This window comes from Mastigoproctus giganteus, chromosome 2 (genome assembly GCF_048544385.1).
Source record: "Mastigoproctus giganteus isolate SK-2022 chromosome 2, ASM4854438v1, whole genome shotgun sequence".
NCBI lineage: Eukaryota > Metazoa > Arthropoda > Arachnida > Uropygi > Thelyphonidae > Mastigoproctus > Mastigoproctus giganteus.
The window spans coordinates 226397385-226417243 of record NC_143576.1 but is presented as its reverse complement, the minus strand read 5'-3'; the positions used below and the strand labels follow the sequence as shown (position 1 = coordinate 226417243).

At 37.8% G+C, this 19859-nt stretch overlaps 1 protein-coding gene across 2 annotated transcripts in view; it reads right to left on the bottom strand.

The window, feature by feature from the left end:
- The window catches only part of LOC150090191 (mitochondrial sodium/calcium exchanger protein-like), a 57682-nt gene extending 38518 nt beyond the window's left edge, over positions 1–19164 (bottom strand). For both annotated transcript variants that reach the window (XM_090369007.1, XM_090369008.1), the window contains exon 1: positions 18896–19164. The gene's annotated coding sequence lies outside the window, so the exon portion shown is untranslated. The remainder of the gene's footprint in view (positions 1–18895) is intronic.
- Positions 19165–19859: the final 695 nt, after the last annotated feature.

Below are 19859 nucleotides of genomic sequence, written 5' to 3'. Positions count from 1 at the left end.
TATCTCTTTGCACTATCATATATCCCACTTTACCTGTAAGTGGGCAAAAGAGGCTTATAATATAGACTTAAAAAGGACATACCCACAGAATTTCAGGGGATAGCTCTTGATATAGCCAACACCTTCAAGGGTGAAAGAAAAAGAATAGCCACATAGCTCAAGGAGCTATGGCAAACAAAGTGGGAGCAGGAAACCAGAGGCCTGGTTACCAAAAGTTTCCTGCCATGGGTGGCAATGGTTAGCCCAAAGCCACCTAAGTGGTATGCTTTTTACAACGTTTATATTGACAGGTCACGGCTCCCTAAAGGAGAAACTAACCTCCTTAGAGCTGACTGATGACCCAAACTGCACCTGTGGCGAAAGTGAATACTGGGAACACATTCTATATGAATGTATAATATATGACATCCACAGAACAGAGCTAATAGCACAGATTGGCGCCCTTCCCAGGGGGGGGGAGAAGAACATCTGTTCATCATAGAAGAGGAAAATTATAAAGCCTTTACAACCTTCACACAGTTAAGTATTCGAAATGCGCAGGACAATCCAAAGAATGACAATTCAGTCCTCCAGCAATTAAACAATAATCAATAGTTAAAATTGCCCACTTTCTCACCACGCCCAAATGATGACTTAAAAACTGTCAGGATGGCAGTATTCTGAGCCCTGACATGACAAAACCGGATTGACCTGGGTATCCCCACGAGCACCCTGCCATGTGTAAGAACCTGGGGCACCACACCAAATAAGTAACCATGCAGGTAGGGGGGGGGTGATGTACAGGCAGCCAGAGAAGCAGATTACCTGAAAAATATCAGTAAGCTAGTAGCAAGGGGATGCAATGTAGAATGAATGAATAAGAATGAAAGACAGAATGAATAGGCTGGGCACTGAGTGAACTAGGAATTATGGAAAAAGGGAAGAAATATCAGTTTTGGTGAAAAAAAGAAAGAGTGACCCAGCATAAGGGAAAGAGAGAGTGAATGGGAATGAGTGGAAGAGCAAATGTAATTGGCCGAAAGAATACAAAGTTAATATACTAACAAACATTTTAACAACACAAACACTATCACTGCATTCTCCCCTGGCCTGCACCACAACTGAAGAATAACAGTAAGTTGAGGTGCCGAGAGGGCAGTGCAGAAAGCAAGAGTCGAATAAATGAAATGAAAGCCAGAAGAATGAATGAGTGTGAATGTGGGAGAAAAAGAACACAAACCAAAAATGTTACAGTTAAGTACACACTAACTTTAATAATCTTATCATTTTAATCTTGCATATTCTTGCTTATTTAGCTTAACTATGAATTAACTATGCGCATTAGTATTTAAATTTACATGACACACCATTGCATCCCCCCCTGGTGTGTGAGAAAAATTTGAGTGAGGGAAAAAAAATATATATACAGCCACTTCTTGGCTAACATAACACTCGACTTACAAAATTCAACTTCACGGAAGTTTTTGTCAGAGGGTGCGAACTTAAAAAAGTCGTGGAAACGTATTTTGCATCCCGTAGGAATAAATGGAGATATCGTGAAAATATCGTAAGGTGAACGCAATAACACTGTGTTTTGATAATTCGTTCCAAGACCTCGGAAGTTGAAAATTTCACTATATAGCTAAGCTATTTACCTCTCTAAAAGGTCATTTTTATAATGGAAATTGCACTACACTTTCATCGTTATCATATATATAATTTTTTTTTTATGAAAACCCCAAACATGAGAGGTATTAGAACCTATAGTATTTAGTACCGTGCTTGGGTTGGAGGTTGAGAAGACGAAAGAAGATATTTGTTGATATTGGACTTGAACTTCTGTAGATTGTAATTTTCAGGAAATACGTATGAAGGAAGGTTGTTCCAGAAAACGGCAGTTGAATGAATAAATGAGGAAGATGAAAAGTTAGTTCTGTGAGTTTGAAGTTGGACAGTAAATGGATGTTGGCTGGTGGCGGCACGTGTTCGGACCGTTTTGAAAGAGAGAGCGAGAATTATAGAAGCCAATTCAGAAGAACAGTGCCCATGGAAGTATCTGTAGAAGAGGCAAGCAGCAGAAACAGTGCGTATATGAGACAGCGAGTGGAGAGACTCTGTTAGAGATTAATCATTAATTAACCTAACTGCCCTCTTCTGAATGGAATCAAGAAGCCTGAGAGAGGTTTTGGGGGCACCACCCCCAGATGTGGGAACAATATTCCATGGCAGGGCGGATTTGCGATTTATACAGAGTGAGCAGCTGTTTGGGAGAAAAGTAACGCCGAGAGCGAAAGAGAAAACCAAGTTTTTTTGATGCAGAGGAAGCAATATTTGTATTGCTTCCGTAATGTGCTAGAGAGATTAGAAGTCAGGGTAATCCCCAAAAGAGATATATCATTTTGCCTAGAAATCGGAGTGTCACCAGAAATAAGCATAGGAGCAGAAGAATCCTTTTTGCGAGATATAAGACAAGACTGAGTTTTAGAAGGGTTGAAATCAACTACGTTTTCTTTGCCCCACTGGAGAATTACCTGAAGATCGGCATTTAAGGAATTGGTAGCAGATTTTCGAGAATTTGAAGCTGATTGAGCAGGGCAAGGTTTTTCAAAATGGAAAGTGGAATGCAATGTGCTTTCATCAGAAAAACTATGGATAGGATTTCCGGTCAATGGAAGAAGGTCATTAATATACAAGAGGAAAAGAGTGGGGGAAAGAAATGAACCTTGGGGAACAACAGCATTAGTGGAAAAGTTAGAAGACAGAGAGCCATCTACCATCACCCTCAGTGAGCGATCAGAGAGAAAACTGGATAACCAATTACAAAAAACAGTTGGAAAACCATAAGATTGAAGCTTGGTTAGAAGACGTTTATGCCAAACACGATCGAAAGCCTTTGATATGTCAAGAGTAATTACTTGTGTTTCACCGAACCTTTCCATTGAATTAGTCCATAAATGGGAAACATAAGCCAAAACACCACCAGTGGATCGACACTGACGGAATCTATACTGGCGATCGTTGATCAGACGGAAGGTTTCTAGGTAGTTTAAGAGTTGGCGGTTAATTGATTTCTCCATTACTTTAGAAAGAGAAGAAGTAATTGCAATGGGACGATAATTGGATGGGAGGGATTTGTCACCCTTTTTAGGAACTGGCTGGATATGAGCAAATTTCCAAGCAGAAGCAAAAACACCTTTGGAATAAGAAAGTGAAAAAAGGCGGCAAAGAACAGGAGTAAGTTTAGGGGCACAGGTTTTGAGAACAAATATGTTCTGTTATAAGAATCAATTTTGAACACCTTTGTGATATTCTTCTAAAACACATTTCTGGAGGTCACTGCCATAAAACAATACAAACAATTTTCACTTTACGGTCTATTTGGCTTTTCTGTTAGAGCAATCTATTATAAACGGGTAGTAAACTCGATCCTAGTACATTTGCAATATTCCCGATAACTGGAATTCTGTGGGGTTTTAAGTTACGGTATTATTGTGAAATGAGTTCCCCTTCACTGAAATCTTCAATCATATAAAAAACAAATGAATTTTCTGCAATATTCTCTTCATTTCTATTTACTTATTACAATAGTGAAGGAAAAGGGGCCAGCGGAAAGTGCAAGTGCTGGCCGTGCTAGGAAACGAAACAAAATTGATTTAGAAATGAAGATGATTAATTAAGAAGTACGAAGCAGGACAAAGTTCGTCATCTATTGCACGGAATTAGGTCTTGCTGCTTCAACAGTGAATATTATTTTAAGGGACAGTGCGCGTATAAAAGAACATGTTAAAGGATCAACACATTTAAGGTCAACAGTGATCACCAAACAGCATTCAGGTGCTATATTGAAGATGGAAAAGCTATTAATAATAAGGATTCAAAATCAGATTCAGACCTGAGTTCAATGGCCATTCAAGCAAAAGCAAGAAGTATTTATGAAGATATCAAGGATAAGTACGGCGAACCCCAACCCAAGTTCGTGGCAAGCAACGAGTGGTTTAATAGGTTCAAGCATCGCGCTGGTTTCCAAAACATTAAAGTATGGGGTGAAGTCGTCAGTACCGATTCTGCAGTTGCAGAGAAATTGTGGTGCGTTGGAAAAAAACATTTCTAAATCTCCACAGCCCTCAACTTTCGCAGCGGCGTGCTTATCAGCTGGAGAGTTAGTTCTGGTAACGATGCTCGAGAGGTAAAACTTGTTGGTTATGCCTGTCTCCTCTCTCTTTTTGTAATTTTATAATTTTGAAATTTTTGTAATTTTTCCTGCGCATGAGATAAAAAAATGGAATAAATAATTCTATTTACATGTTCGTCGAACATTTTTTTTTTTTTTGCTGTCAAATGCCGTCAAATTCTAATCAACGTCTAAATCCAACCGCTTTATCGTAAACCTCTTTCGGCCTTACCAAAATCTAGTGTTCGCTCCCCCCCCCCCGTTTTTTTTTTTTTATATAGGCCTTTCCACTGAAATCCTCGGAAATTAGGTGGCGGGACCTGCCAGAGTACAATTAGAAATTTACTGGGTGCCTGACCTGCTTCCTTGTGGCAACAGTAGGGCCAATAGGGGCCCAACGTCTAAATGGTCAGAGAAACAACAGAACATAACACTTTGTAAAATAATAAGAGAAGTTTACCTCAATATAGTACGTAGAACACTTCCGTATGATACTCTCCAGAAATTAAAACGAAAAAAATCGAAAATCTTACATTAGAGTAACAAAAATTAAAAATCAATTTAACGCAATTAAAAATAAGAAAATTAATCAAAAGAATTTAACGGAAAAATTGCAAAACGATTTTCCTTCCTGAAGCTGACAACGCTTTTCGACCGTATGTCGTGATCACAGGAATTAAAATTACCGAATAGGAGTGAGCATGAAACTTAAATAGGGATTATTTGTCTCCGCGCATGCGCGTAAAAGCCCACGAATTGGAGATCAGATATGGCCGGCGAACATTAACAGAATTTTCATGTAATTTAATTTCGACGGTTTCTGCAATTAATAGTCTCGTATAATTACGTTGGACACTAAGTATTTTGGTCTCGTTAAATAAAAAAAGTATGTTATTCGTTAAAGGCGTGAACGGTTAATTCTGATGCCGCTGAACGAGAAGCACGAACTGAGGCCGCATGTTGATTAACACGAATATTCAGAGGAAACAGCATCGAACCTTGGTAAGACAAGTCGCAATCACCGCACGAAATGTTGTATACCAGGTCATTAATTTGTGTTGCGAACGCAGAAAGAACCGAGCGATTGTTCAGTATAGTGTGTAAGTTTCGTATAGGCCTGACCACAATTTTAAATTCGGTATCTTTTAAAGAATCTGTTAAGCTGTTTGTGCCACTGTTCAACATATGGAACAGAAATAAAGTATTTTTGATATTACTATTGCTGGTTGGCGTAGTATTTTGTATCCTATCCTTAATTCTGTTTATTGTAGCAAGATGATAACCCCTGTTTAAGAATCTGCTGGTTAATATTTGTATTTCTGAGCCCAAAGCAGATTCCGTCGTTAAATATTTATAGGCATTTAGAAATTGATTAAAGATAATCGATCTTTTGTAGGTGAACGGGTGATAGCTGTCATAATATAGAAGCATACCGGTGTTTTTAGGTTTTCGATAGATGTTAAATTGGATTTTATTCGAGTCCCGAGTAAGCGTTAAATTTAGAAAATTTAATAACTTTTTATCCGTATCCTCCCTTTCCAATGTAAATTTGATTCTAGAATGAATATTATTAAACGAATGTAAAATGTCTTGGATAGTACTACTATCAGTAATAACTAGAACATCGTCTAAATACCTCCCAAAGTATTCTACGTACTATATTGAGGTAAACTTCTCTTATTATTTTACAAATATTGATATCAACGTAGAACGTATCGAGCATTACAACTCTGGTTGATACTATCTAAAACATAACACTACACAACAAACCACTTACCACACACTTTAAATGTCTCGCCTCCACAGAATTCTGTGTCACATATACAAAGAATATAACGCGGAGATGGGGAAATCCCTGGTGCCATCAGACAACTAACACACTTTACTTGCACTATCATATTTTTGAAATCCAAGGGGACGGGGGGTCTTCACAAAAGTAAAGATAATTTTCAGCCTCCATACAGGGACAACCGTCACTCCATCGCTAACACTACTATTCCAAGGTATCTCAGGTCATGAGAATCCAGCGAACTGTCTTTAAAATACGTGTTCTAAGGCTCGTTTGTGTAATGGAAAAAATTCCCTGAAAAACCACAATTCCACGTGAGACCAACTAATTCATCGCTTCTAAAATGGTTAAAAACCTTTACAAAAAGGTAGTGAATAAAAAACTAATCAGTCACGAAGATCCCTAAACAGCTATAAATTCTTCACTTCGTTTTAATATAACTGTCATTAGTGCTTTATCGACGAAATTTTAGATGAGACACCGAATAATGAATAGATTCATCATTTGGTGCCTCATCTAAAATTTCGAGAATCACCATCAGCAAAAGAGGCTAAGTGGAACGTGTTCTTTACTAGTAATATTTGAGTGAGAAAAGAGTTAAATTTTGAGAAATACTGCACTACAGTATTGTATAGTCGCCCTATCTTTGTACAAGTTCTCCCATGAAATGACGTGGACATCTTTGCTCCACTTAATGGATCCCCGAAATATATACCGATACACAGTACTTTACATGTTGTACATTGGTACCCTACTTGCAATATATGGAGGAACAAATCAAGTAATTTTTTATATAAAAATACCCCCCCCCACCCACTTCCAAAGTGTTCAAACACTGCTAATATTTAATTCAATTTCACATATATTTTATATTATAAATATGCCATTTTTCTCAAGGAGTCACCTTTTAACTGCTTTCATCTGTCGCTAAGTTGCTATCGACCCTATAGAGCGAGTACGTCCTTGGCCTTGTAACACGAGCATTGGACCTTGATTGGTTGCAGAATCGATAATGTAAACAAACGGTGGTAGTGGCTACTTCAAATATCGAACTACTTGGGAGACAGACTTGGCTGTAATGACAGCTGCTCAAAATCGAGTAAACTTCTTTTCCAGCATCTGATAACTTTTCGCTTTCAACAGTGAGCGGTTCTATTTAGGATAATACCCAAGGAACACTAAGCGTGCATATCTACAGCATCCAACAAACTAGATTTTACACGAGCGATTTTTGCTTTATCTCCTTCAACTGGCACGCCATTGTCTAATCTCTTCTGATTGCAACGATTTCAAAACGGACTTCCTGAAACTGTTCAAGAATAGATGTCATTGATCCCGAGAACACAGCTAATATGGCCCAGATGTCTATCCACCTGCAGATAAGATACAAAACCAATATGGCTGACATGGATGAATTTTATTAAGCCTCTACTCTCAAGGTGAAGTCTCTTAGACGAACGACAAGGCAACTTGAGTCATGATGTTAGCGTATTACTACGCGTTTTAAAGTTTGATTTGAGGGATTTATCCCTCGACCTGCGAGTTCTCCCTTTCTTCTTCAACAAAATGCTAAATTTCCGCACGACCTAATCTACATTGTAACACATCCCCTTTCAGAAATAATGTTATCTGTGTGGCCTTTGGGTTGTTTGCAATCACACGGAAGGCTAAAATACAAGAGAAATGATATCGCAAAGATAAAAAAGGTTTCAAACTACACAGTGTACATAGTGTTTGGGAAGGGGATGCCACCATACATACTTTTGTGAAGTATACAGTATTCTGTAGAGGCTAAAAAAAAAGTGTTGTGTGTGAACAGTATTATGTTGGGTTCTATTGTTGTGTTCTAGATTTTGGCCGCAGAGCCCCTGATGAGACACCAAGTTGCCCGTACACACCGCTAAGAGGTAAGCCAGACTGCCCATTATTCTCTGGCTGGTCTCCGCCAGCGTTGCCTAAGCTTCCTGGACGAAGATCAAGTTAGAAAGGTGAAAGTAAGAATGATATGTAGATGAAGGCATCCCCTTAGTTATCAGTGGAATATTAGCTACACCAGCGAAAGGAGGATGGGGTGACCCGACAGAGAAGGAAGAAAAGTCATCCAGCGAGGATGCTGGGTGACTTTTCTTCCCTCTTTTTCTTTTTGTGTGGGTACATTGGAGTGTCTTAAACCACTGGATCCTACTCAATCCGAGGACTGGGTTAGCAGCATCCTAATGTGCTAACACCCAGGGTAGACCAGGGTTAGCGTGATCAGATGAAATCCTACCTAGCCATGTAGCTGGGTTAGCAAGGGGATCCCTGGATGTTCCAGGGTTATAAGTCCGTATAGGTTGACATAGAAGAACGTCAAGTCCGGTATGAAAGTCAGTCCAGGGAAATACTTCAAGACAAACAAAATGATGATCCTATCCGGGGTTAACATTGGTCTTGAGAATCCTACCCAGCCTTACGATTTGGTCAGCTGATTGGACAAAGGTATTAACATATTATCCTATCCTGTGATAGCAGGATAGGATAATATGTCAAGGTTTACGATCCCACCCTGGAATGCCCAGGGTCAGCAGGCCCAGTTTCTATTGAGGACAGAAATTACATTTTGGGAGATGTCACTGGAGAATCCTGCCCAAAAGGAATATTTGCTGTCTCATATAAAAAACTGTATACCTGCCAGAAAATGCGGGACTGCCGGAACGTTATGGAAACAAGGATCGCCACTGCCAAATATTGCCTTATGCGACTTGTCAGCTTCACCTAACACAGATAATTGTTTTGTGGATCGTTGTATTAACGAAGGAAAACATTTGGCTCCAAGCAATTAAAAATTTGATTTATCGAGTTTCCAATTGAGTTACACGGATACAAAGCAGCAAATCACTGAAAAGTGGGAACAAATTGGGATGGGGTCAACGTTTCCAATTGTTAAAGTTCGTATTGAGGTATCCCCTTTAAAAATGAAAATAGAAACTTTTCATTTTAATTTTCCAGATCTTTAATTTTCAATCCGTCGCAAAACTTGACTCGGACCAGCATGAGGATAATATTTATAACCTAGAAAGAACGTATCAGGAATGGAACTTTGACTTTTAAAATGCATTCGGTATTTTTAATCTAAAATATACCAGAGGAGATTTCTGGTTTTTCTCTCATATCTTTAAGGATAGGACTGTTTCAAACAAGGAAAATACCGAGGAATAATCCGAAAATTTTATTACCAGAAAAAATATAAATAAAATAAGCCAATTCGGCTTAAATTTATTGGTTCAAACAACCATGCCTCACGTAACATTCAAACTGACAATCTTTATTAACTATAGTTTTAATTTATTATAGTACTTTGAGATTAATAAGTTGACTTTATGTTCAAATAAGAACCCTTTGGTTCGATGTCCCTGCAGCCGTCTTGTACTATATGGCTAATATTAGGGCACATTCCAGCCGGTCATTTCAAACATTTCAATATGTTTCATTTTCGCTTTAAATTACAGCCAATAACTAAAACTTTCATTCAAATGCTGTTAGCAGAGGATTTTTTATGAATGTCTTTTACTGATCTTGAAGCCGAGTCCATCAGTATATTACTTTGAGTCCGTGAACAGTCTTTACCTTCTGATTTCGATATTAATATACCACCTGTTTTTTTTTTCACATCAATCTTACTCTCCCCCTACACTCGACTTAAGCTATGATAAGCTATGGTCATGATACAGCTGATCACACAAATTAAGTCAAGTTTAATGTTATTAATCTTATCTAATTGTATGTTCCTGTTAGGGAGTTTGCATTTGAACCAACGCAATATGATTGAGGTACTCTCAACTCCGGTCATTTGAACAGACCAAGAAAGAGAGTGGTACTTATGGGTACTCTAAAACTTCGACTAAATTTTAAATATTCAAAGATAGTCATACTTTCTGTTTGTCTCAGCTGTAACTTTCTTCGCTTCAAAACTAGAAAGAGTCTACGGTCCATATAACCAAATAAAAAAAAAAACATTCGCTGAAAATACGAGTACAAAAATAGCAAAGATAGAGATTCTAAAGATCAGGATTATTTTCGATTAATCCACAAGACTTTTTGACACAAAAAGAACCGGTAAATTCGAACTTCTACTTTCTCTTACCACATAACCACATTGGGCTTTTTTTATAGGTGATGACACAAACTAATAATTGTAATTGGAGATTTCTCCCATTATTCGCATTAGGAAAAACTTTCCTGGAATACACCCAGAAAGATCTGAAACCTTGAATATCTGTATACTTTCCAAAAATGCTACCAGTCTTTTCGTACTTTAATTGCATATCGGCATGCTCCAAAAACGATTACTTCTGCTGACTTTGCAAAATCACAGAAAATACAATCATGCATAAAATTATTGCAAACAGTTTCTTCACTCGCATAACGTCTGACATTAGAGGAGAAATGCATTCTGAAACATTTAGATTCGCTCAGTACTGGGTGTGGTGGCTTAGATGTTTCTGCATCGCTAGTCTTCCGGGCGCAATTTAAATCTGGTAGACAACCACAACGCACTGTTATTATAATAAATGCATTGCTTATAGGCAACGAATAATAGTAGCTCGCTACAGCAAACTGATAAAAATTTTTGTGTCATCTCACTAATTAATGAAGATTTCGACATTATTTTCCCTCGGATTCTAGTTACTACATGTAGCATGAAAACCAATGACTCATCACTCTTTGTGCAACCATATCATTAAAGGCCATGAAACAAACGTATATCCTTTGCCTTTCACAAACGCAATTTTTTCTCCTTCACTTGGTAAAAGGTAACCTACCTAATTTTGGAGTTCTGATTGTCTGTCCTCCACAATACGCTGTCAAACAAACAGCATCTGGCACGGCTCTCATTGGTTTCTAGAAAAACAAGCTTCATGAGTCATGTGATGCTTATTCCCGGCCTCTATTTCAAGATGTTGGATTATTATGACAACCCGTGTAACAATGCCCTCTCGAAATTTAATATGTTCATTATGAAACAAGGCCATGCTTGTAAAGGAGATACTAAAGCTTATATTCCAAGCTAACTTTCTATCCAAATTGGCGTACCTGAAGTTAATATGGTCAGGGTTGCCAGCAATGAGAAACGGGGTATGATGTTACAAGACAAGTTATAGAACTAGACTGAAAAATGGAAATTAATCTTTAATATTAATAAAGCTATAATTAACATCGTAAATTTATGTAGTTTTTATTTATTTGTGGTTGATCGTTTGCATCTTTTGCCTTCACTAAAAGCAAAGTTCTGAAAGCGAGCCATAATTCCAAATCAATTATCAACTGGGGCAACATTCTAGACACTGATGAGTATGACAAGAATCTGTAAGGTTGCAACAGAGGTAGTCTCCAATTTACGTACGGAATGTTTTTCTATGAACGGCGACGTATATCGAAACGACGTTAATCGGAGATATTTTTTTTACACATATATAAAAGAGAGATGCGTTCCCGTGGTCAAAATTTTTAATTCGAGTTAATTTAAGCCATACTTAATTACTCGTTAAAAAATAAATATTGAGCAGATCAATAAAAATATACGCAAGTATTGTGCTATACATGTAAACATTTATTATCGCCTTGTTGTATTAGTCATATCAAATTATTCCATTTTAAGAAGCCAAAAAGATAGAAGTCTGAACAGAATTTTGCACCTCTTGAAACAGTGGCATAGACCACTATTGTACAGTTCACTCAATACTCGATTAAATTTGCCGCTCTGTTCCATGTTTGGGTCATATTTAATATTGCATCACCTCCAGAAATGATAGCTGATCTTCACCGTCTGTACGCCCTACGTTAAGTTATTTAAGTGTTTGGGATTAACCTAATGATACACAGGAAGTTTGCAGTAGAGAAAGTAATTATCCTTCATAATAACTGAATAGTCACTCCACATCTAGAATACTGTATACAGCTATGAAAGCTTCAATTCAGGCAAGATATCAACAGCGCCATCCCGAGGAGTAAAACGGCGTCTTTATGATTAATTTTATTTTTCTGGAACAATTGATGCCCTTTGGATCATAGTTTCCCGAGCAACTGCCCAGACAGCAGTCTCTGGATACTACCCGCTTGAAGTGGAGGGGATACGAAGAAGGTCGAACAAGATTACCTGTTAACTCAAAGAGATTCATATAGTAGAGAGAAACAGCTCTGCAATTTGCAAACTTTAGAAACTAAGCATTTGCCTTGGGATCTGATTGAGGTGCTTAAGGCCATACAAACTTAATAATAGGAGTATATTTTCTCCTTCTAGGATGATGCTGACAAAGGAACATATATTCAAATTCTAGAAAGATTGGTGTTGGTTGGATGTCAGAAAATTCTCTTTTGTGAAGGCGTAATCAGATGGTGTTACAAATCACCGTTTGGCCTTGTGGAGGCAGAGAGCTTATGTAGATTTAAAAAGGAAACGCTGGGGAGCTGTTTCAGATCCCTAGACCGAGTAGCCCAATGTGCCGAGAGTACAGCTGCTTTACTCTTCTCGTACACCTACAAAATTTTAGCGAACTCTGCACGGTCTCTCTCAGCCTCAATTTAAGATTCCACATTTTCGCTTGAGAGGTCAGAGGCAATTCCCAAGGAGAACAGTGATTTTCCTAAGTAATATTTATTTTATATCACCGAAAATACTACCAGTCATCGTAGTCGTAAACGCAGATATCTCATTCAAACTTCATATACAACTATAAAATGCAACATATCTTGCGATAGAAAGGCAAGGTTAGGCAAGAAAGGCTACATTATGTAGGCAGAAAATCTTATCAGCAGAAAACAACTGAATCATTTATCAGAACAAATGGATGCTTCTGAAATATCACACTACGATAATCAGATTAGAAAAACATTTTTCTGTCCAGATCAAAATATGAAACTATAATCAAATTGAGATGGGAAAGTAGGCAGGAGAGTAGTGGCAACTGATCAACACGTATGGATAAATGTTTAGTGATGGTCATTGCAAGAATCCAATAAAAAACAATATCTGTTGGAACTGCAAAACATGTTTTGCAAATAACAGAAAAGACAGAGAGATAATAATAATTCTAATAACTAGCAAACTTACTGAAAATGTGAAATTACCAGAATTCTGCGCCAGAGAAAAGAATAATAACTTACCAAGTTACGCCTGGAAACCTGAGCGTAGTAAGGATTCAGTACGCGTGAATGAATAAGTCACATACAACTGATTACGCACGTCAATCAAAGTTGGGAATACCGTAAAGCATCAATTAATAAAGATGATAGGTCAGACTGCACAGTAAGCAACTGAAAGCTCCCAACAACAGGATCTGAACTTTTATATACCAAAGCACAAATTCAACCTAAGCGATTACAATTCTTGTCAAAGAGGAAAATATCGCAAAGTGGTGACAAAAGAGATTCCTGCAAGCATTAACGTGACAGCTCTCGAGAAGTTGCATTTTCAGAGTAATTTATGCTTGCAGTTTAAGCGATCTTCTTCCAATACTGATGATTTATTTCAACTCAACGTTTTGAATTTATGTCAAAAGTATACTATGTAATAATTCAAAAGTGGTAAATACAGGACTTAGACTTGAATTAATAGTTCAGTATGAATAATAATAATAATATCAGATATACAGCGGTGTTCACAAGACAGCGATTGAACATATATGCGTAAAGCGCCTATTGTCTTCACCCTGTTTTTTTTTTTTTTTTTTTATGTGAACCCCAAACAAGAGAGGTATTAGAACCTATAGTACTTAGTACCGTGCTTGGGTTGGAGGTTGAGAAGACGAAAGAAGATATTTGTTGATATTGGACTTGAACTTCTGTAGATTGTAATTTTCAGGAAATACGTATGAAGGAAGGTTGTTTCAGAAAACGGCAGTTGAATGAATAAACGAGGAAGATGAAAAGTTGGTTCTGTGAGTTTGAAGTTGGACAGTTAATGGATGTTGGCTGGTGGCGGCACGTGTTCGGACTGTTTTGAAAGAGAGAGCGGGAATTATAGAAGCCAATTCAGAAGAACAGTGCCCATGGAAGTATCTGTAGAAGAGCCATGCAGCAGAAACAGTGCGTCTATGAGACATTAAGCAACTGTGGAGAGACTCTGTTAGAGATGAATCATTAATTAACCTTAATAAACTGCCCTCTTCTGAATGGAATCAAGAAGCCTGAGAGAGGTTTTGGGGGCACCACCCCAGATGTGGGAACAAGATTCCATGGCAGGGCGGATTTGCGATTTATACAGAGTGAGCAGCTGTTTGGAAGAAAAGGAACGCCGAGAGCGAAAGAGAAAACCAAGTTTTTCAGATGCAGAGGAAGCAATATTTGTAATGTGCTTGTGCCAAGGGAGATTAGAAGTCAGGGTAATCCCCAAAAGAGATATCATTTTGCCTAGAAATCGGAGTGTCACTAAAGATAAGCATAGGAGCAGAAGAATCTTTTTTGCGAGATATAAGACAAGACTGAGTTTTAGAAGGGTTGAAATCAACTAAGTTGTCTTTGCCCCACTGGAGAATTACCTGAAGATCGGCATTTAAGGAATTGGTAGCAGATTTTCGAGAAGTTGTTTGTCCGTCCGCATGTAACAACTCGACTCCCAGTAGATTGAATTCCATGAAACTTTATATGTAGCTCTTTCAGAAAAAAATTGAGCCCCCCCCCCCCTAAATTTCATTAGAAATTTAGGGGGGGGGCTCAAAAGAAATCTGGCAATTATTTCTTTGTCTGTCTGCATGTAATAACGCGACTTCCAGTGGATGGATTTTTATGAAATTTTATATTTGGCTCTTTTAGGAAGGTTTCTCAAACCCTTCCATATTTTATTAAAATCAGACCAATATACATGGTTGTTAACATTAAAGTATCCCTATGTAGAGGCCTCTGAAGCGTGTTCTAAGGCTCGTACTGAAGAGAAATTTGGACAACAGGTACAATAAAAGATGCGCTCGCCATTCATTAAAAAAAAAAAAAAAAAAAAAAAAAAAAGTTACAAAATTTGTCACTGTATGGCGCTATGTCGCTGTATGGCTCAACTTCTTAGTTACGATTATGCAAATAACTTACGTTATTTGCATAATCGTAAGTTATTACCACAGCGCCACTACTCAGTCTACTGTACTGCATAAAAACAAAGCAGTCTTCAAAATCATACAGTAGATGTTTGCCTGCACTACAGCAGCAATGCCAACAACGTTGCAGGAAAAGGCGCTATTAGTGAAGCTGTACTATCAGAACAGCAACAATGCAGATTCGGCTATCACAGAATTCCGGCGTCAGAAGCGCATAAGGCCCAGGTGGGCCTATGACTGTTTGTGCTGTCCGCAAAATGATTGCGAAATTTGAAGCGACAGGACATCTTGGTGTTCAACCAGGTAGAGGTCGAAAACGAGTGGACTTCTCTCATGTTGAAGATGTGGCTATGGCTGTCGTGGATTTATCGTTAATCTCCATGTGGTAGTGCCAGCTGTTCCTCGTGAAGTGGACATGTATTCCACTGTAAGACTAGTAATTCGTCAGGTGTTGCGGTACTATCCTTACAAGATGCACATACAGCAGCTAAAGCATGGTGATGCAGATATTCGTTTCACATACGCACTTCAGTTTCTGGCGCGAATGACAGTGGATATCACTTGGCCATGGAACATCCTTTGGAGTGATGAAGCCTACTTCTGCTTAAATAGACAAGTGAATACGCACAACTGTCGCATTTGGACAACAGAAAACCCTCGAGTTATCTAAGAGGTCCGGTTGTATTCTCCAAAAGTGACAGTGTGGTGTGGATTTACGGCCACATTCATGATTGGGCCATATTTTTTGAACAGGTAACACCGACTGGACCCCGCACCTGTTCCGTCACTGGACAACGATATTATGAAATGTTGGCAAATTTCACAATACCAGAGCTGCAACAACGTGGGTGCCTTCAGGATACCATATTCATGCAAGATGGTGCGCCACCCAACACCCACCGTTGTATCCAAAGATTGCTAAGCAACACTTTACAGACGAACGGGTCACCAGCCGTTGTGTCCAGACATCTTGGCCACCCCGATCACCAGACCTCACCCTATGCGACTTCTGATTGTGGGGTTTTTTGAAGAAAAAGGTGTATCGGGAAGGATGTCAAACTCTGGCAGATCTGAAGGACAGCATTACACGTCATGTGCTGGCTATTCCAGTTGAATGGAAACTGTTGTTGACCAAAATGGAGGACACATTGAACAATTGTAGGGCTGTTCAAGTGATTTGTATTGCCACAGCGCCATATAGTGACAAATTTTGTAACTAATTTTTTTCCCAATAAATGGCGAGCGCATTCTTTATTGTTGTCGAAATTTCTCTTCAGTACGAGCCTTAGAACTCCCTCCAGAGCCCTCTACATAGGGATACTTTAATTTTAACAACCCTGTATATTGGGGGGAGGGTTTAAACCAACCATACACCCGGGTCTCGTATTGTAAAGTTGTTACAATATACTTAGTCACGCCGAAGATAAATAACGGCATGCCCACTTTCAAATCTGCCTTTGAGACAGGAGGTTGGAAAGCGGGTGCACGCTTATTTATCTAGTATTAGGTTGAATGCCTTTACACAAAATTTATTAAAAATAATTTCTTATCTTCTTCGATTTTCGAAATTTCGGCATTCCTCCTAAATGATTAGAATTTCTCTAGGTTTCCGAAACGTTTTACGTCATCGATTTCTTAATTTTAATTTCTGGTCTGTATGTGATGTTCCAACTTGTCTCGTACGAAGAATGTCTTACACTAAATTAATGTGATCCTTCCAGTAGCCTGGTGAAGTGTTTTTTTTTTTTTTTTTTAATAAAGACCTTAGCACGACAAGTATTAGAATCTACAGTACTGAGTACCATGCATGGGCTGAAGGTTTAGAAGATGAAAAAAGACACTTGTTGACATTATACTTGAATTTCTGTAGATCGTAATTTTCGGGAAATACATATGAAGGAATGTTGTTCCAGAAAACAGAAGTTGAAGGAATAAATGAAGAAAATTTAGTTCTGTGAGCTTGAAGGTGGGCAGTAAAGGGATGTTGACTGGCTCCAGCACGTGTTTGGACCGATTTGGAAGAGAGCGGGAATTATATAAGACAATACAGAAGAACAGTGCCCATGGAAGAATCTATAGAAAAGTCTTGCAGTAGAAACAGAACGTCTATGAGACAGAGTGGAGAGACTTTGTTAGAAATGAGTCATTAATTAGCCATACAGCCCTCTTTTGAACGGAACCTAAAAGCCTGAGTGACGTTTTGGGGCACCTCCTAAGATATGAGAACAATATTCCATGGTAGGGCTCATTGACGATTTGTACAGAGTGAACAACTGTTTGGAAAAAAAGTAATGTCGAGAGCGAAAGAGAAAACCCAGTTTTTTAAATGCAGAGGAAGCAATATTTGTAAATGTGCCAAGAGAGATTAGACGTCAGGGTAATCCCCAATAGAGATATATGATCTTGCCTAGGAATCAGAGTATCATTGAAGATAATCATAGGCGCTGAAGAATCCATTTTGCGAGATATATTGTTGATAGTATAAGACAGGACGAAGTTTCAGAAGGATTGAAATTTCCAGGTTTCTCAAACTGGAAGGTGGAATGCAATCATCAGCAAAACTATGGATAGAATTTTCGGTCAATGGAAGGTCATTAATCTACAAGAAAAGAGTGGGAGAAAGAACCGAACCTTGGGAAACACCATTAATGGAGAAATTAGAAGACAGAGCGGAAAGAGAGAAAACTGGATACCCAATTACAAAAAATTGTTGGCAAACCATAAGATGGAAGCGTATTTAGAAGACATTTATGCCAAAAGCAATAAAAAGCCTTTGAAATGTCGAGAGCAACTGCTTGAGTTTCACCAAACTTTTCCATCGAATTTGTCCATAGATGGGTAAAATGAGCCAGAATATCACCAGTGGATCGACACTGATGGAATCCATACTGGCAATCATTGATTAGATGGAAGATTAAACTATCTAGAAGGTTTCTAGATAGTTTAAGAGTTGGCGGTTAATTCATTTCTCCATTACTTTAGAAAGAGTAAAAATAAGTGCAATGGGAGGAATTTGTCACCTTTTTTAGAAACTGGCTGGATATGAGCAAATTTAAAAGCAGAAGGGAAAATGGGGTGGTACAACTCCTGGGACAAGGTTTAATTTCTTCGACCATTCTCTTATTTTGCAGCAGAAATTTAATGACAAAAGGTAAATTGAGTTTCTCCTCCAAAGGAATTATAGCTGTTGCCAGCGGCAGACACCATTTTTCCCCATTGCTACCTCACTCTCAGATTCTAAGAAAAACCATCTTGAAATGCGCTTCAAAGACAGATGACACAATCAATTAATTCAAGCTGAAAGCTTGTTCATTATCAATGCTGAACAAAAATGGAGAATTAAAATAATCAAATTTAGGACTACCATTTGACCCGTATTGAATCTATTAGGACGTCATCTGACCCGCAACCCGTATTTTGTTCGTCTGTTATTTGTACTAGTTGCAATATTTTTATTTATTTTTCAAACTACCACTGCAAATGTCAGTTTTATTTTATAACCCTTATTTCAAGCTTTTACACAACAACGAGAGTTTGACATACACACAATATTATAACAGACTACACAATTTTATACAAAATCGCGTAACTAAATACGCAAGTTCTACAATACACTATTCTATCAATATTGATATTTGTTAGCTGATATTGAAATGACTTAATATAACAAGATCCGGTACATAGTGTGCATGCCAGTATGAAAAAGAGATAGGATTATATCTTAAACAGAATAAATCCAACGCCTCTATCATTCTTAAAAAGAGGAATGCAGATTAAAATGTTTCTACAGCTATTAATTTCTTCTAATTAATGTAAACAAAACAGAACCATGATTTCTTGCATTATTTAAAACGCATTGCATAAATTACTGAGCCAAACAACAAACCTTACCTGCTTCACATCGTATTAGAAATGTTACACAAGTTAACCAAATCTCCCCTTCTGAGAAAAGATATTTTTACGTTGCAATTGCTCCCGTTAGGATCACTTTCTCAATTCCTTTAGTCCAATGTGTTAGGGTGAACGTATACCTCATAATATACCATTTCAGACTTTTATTAATCGCACCGAAAGCAGGCACAAATCTTCGAACTAAAAAATACATCAAAGCATAGTACCGGCTTCCACCTAACGGGAATCATTTCTTCGCTAACGCAATCTGTCAACGTGGTAGAAGAAACCCGCAACTCTCTTTATCCCCCATTTATATAGTGGTTGATGTAAAATTCCACAGGTAGAGTTTTAGCCTTGAGGTTTGATAGCACGCAGACGTCAGTACAATTTTTGCGCATTATCGGAAGTTGCATTTACATTAGCAACACGATTTCCGGAAGTAGACAGAGTCAGGGAACTGGTGATAAAAGAAAACGCCTTTCGCAGAAAAGCGGCAATTTGAAATTTTATTTTCCTTTCTGCGCTTCGATAAATTCGACACCGTTGTATGATAACACAGCACGCGAAAAATAATTTTTACTGATAACTTGTCTCATCAGACAGCCAACACATATAATAACAAACTTGGATAGTAAAATGGTAGCTGCGTTTTCAGCAATGTCAACTGTCAAATCTACTAGCAGACGACTAGCACAGATTAACTGCAGGATACGAAATTAGCGCTTTAAACTGCAGAAAATATATGAATAAATAAATAATATTATATATTTATTCAAATAAACAAATAATGTTATATATTTATGCAAATAAATAAATAATATTATCCTAAATATTTTTTTACAATTTCATTAATTATAATTTTGATAATAATAAAAATAATAATAATAATAACTTTTTTTTTTTAATATTATATTCTCTCGTATTTTGTTCTTTTTTTTATGAAAACCCCAAACACGAAAGG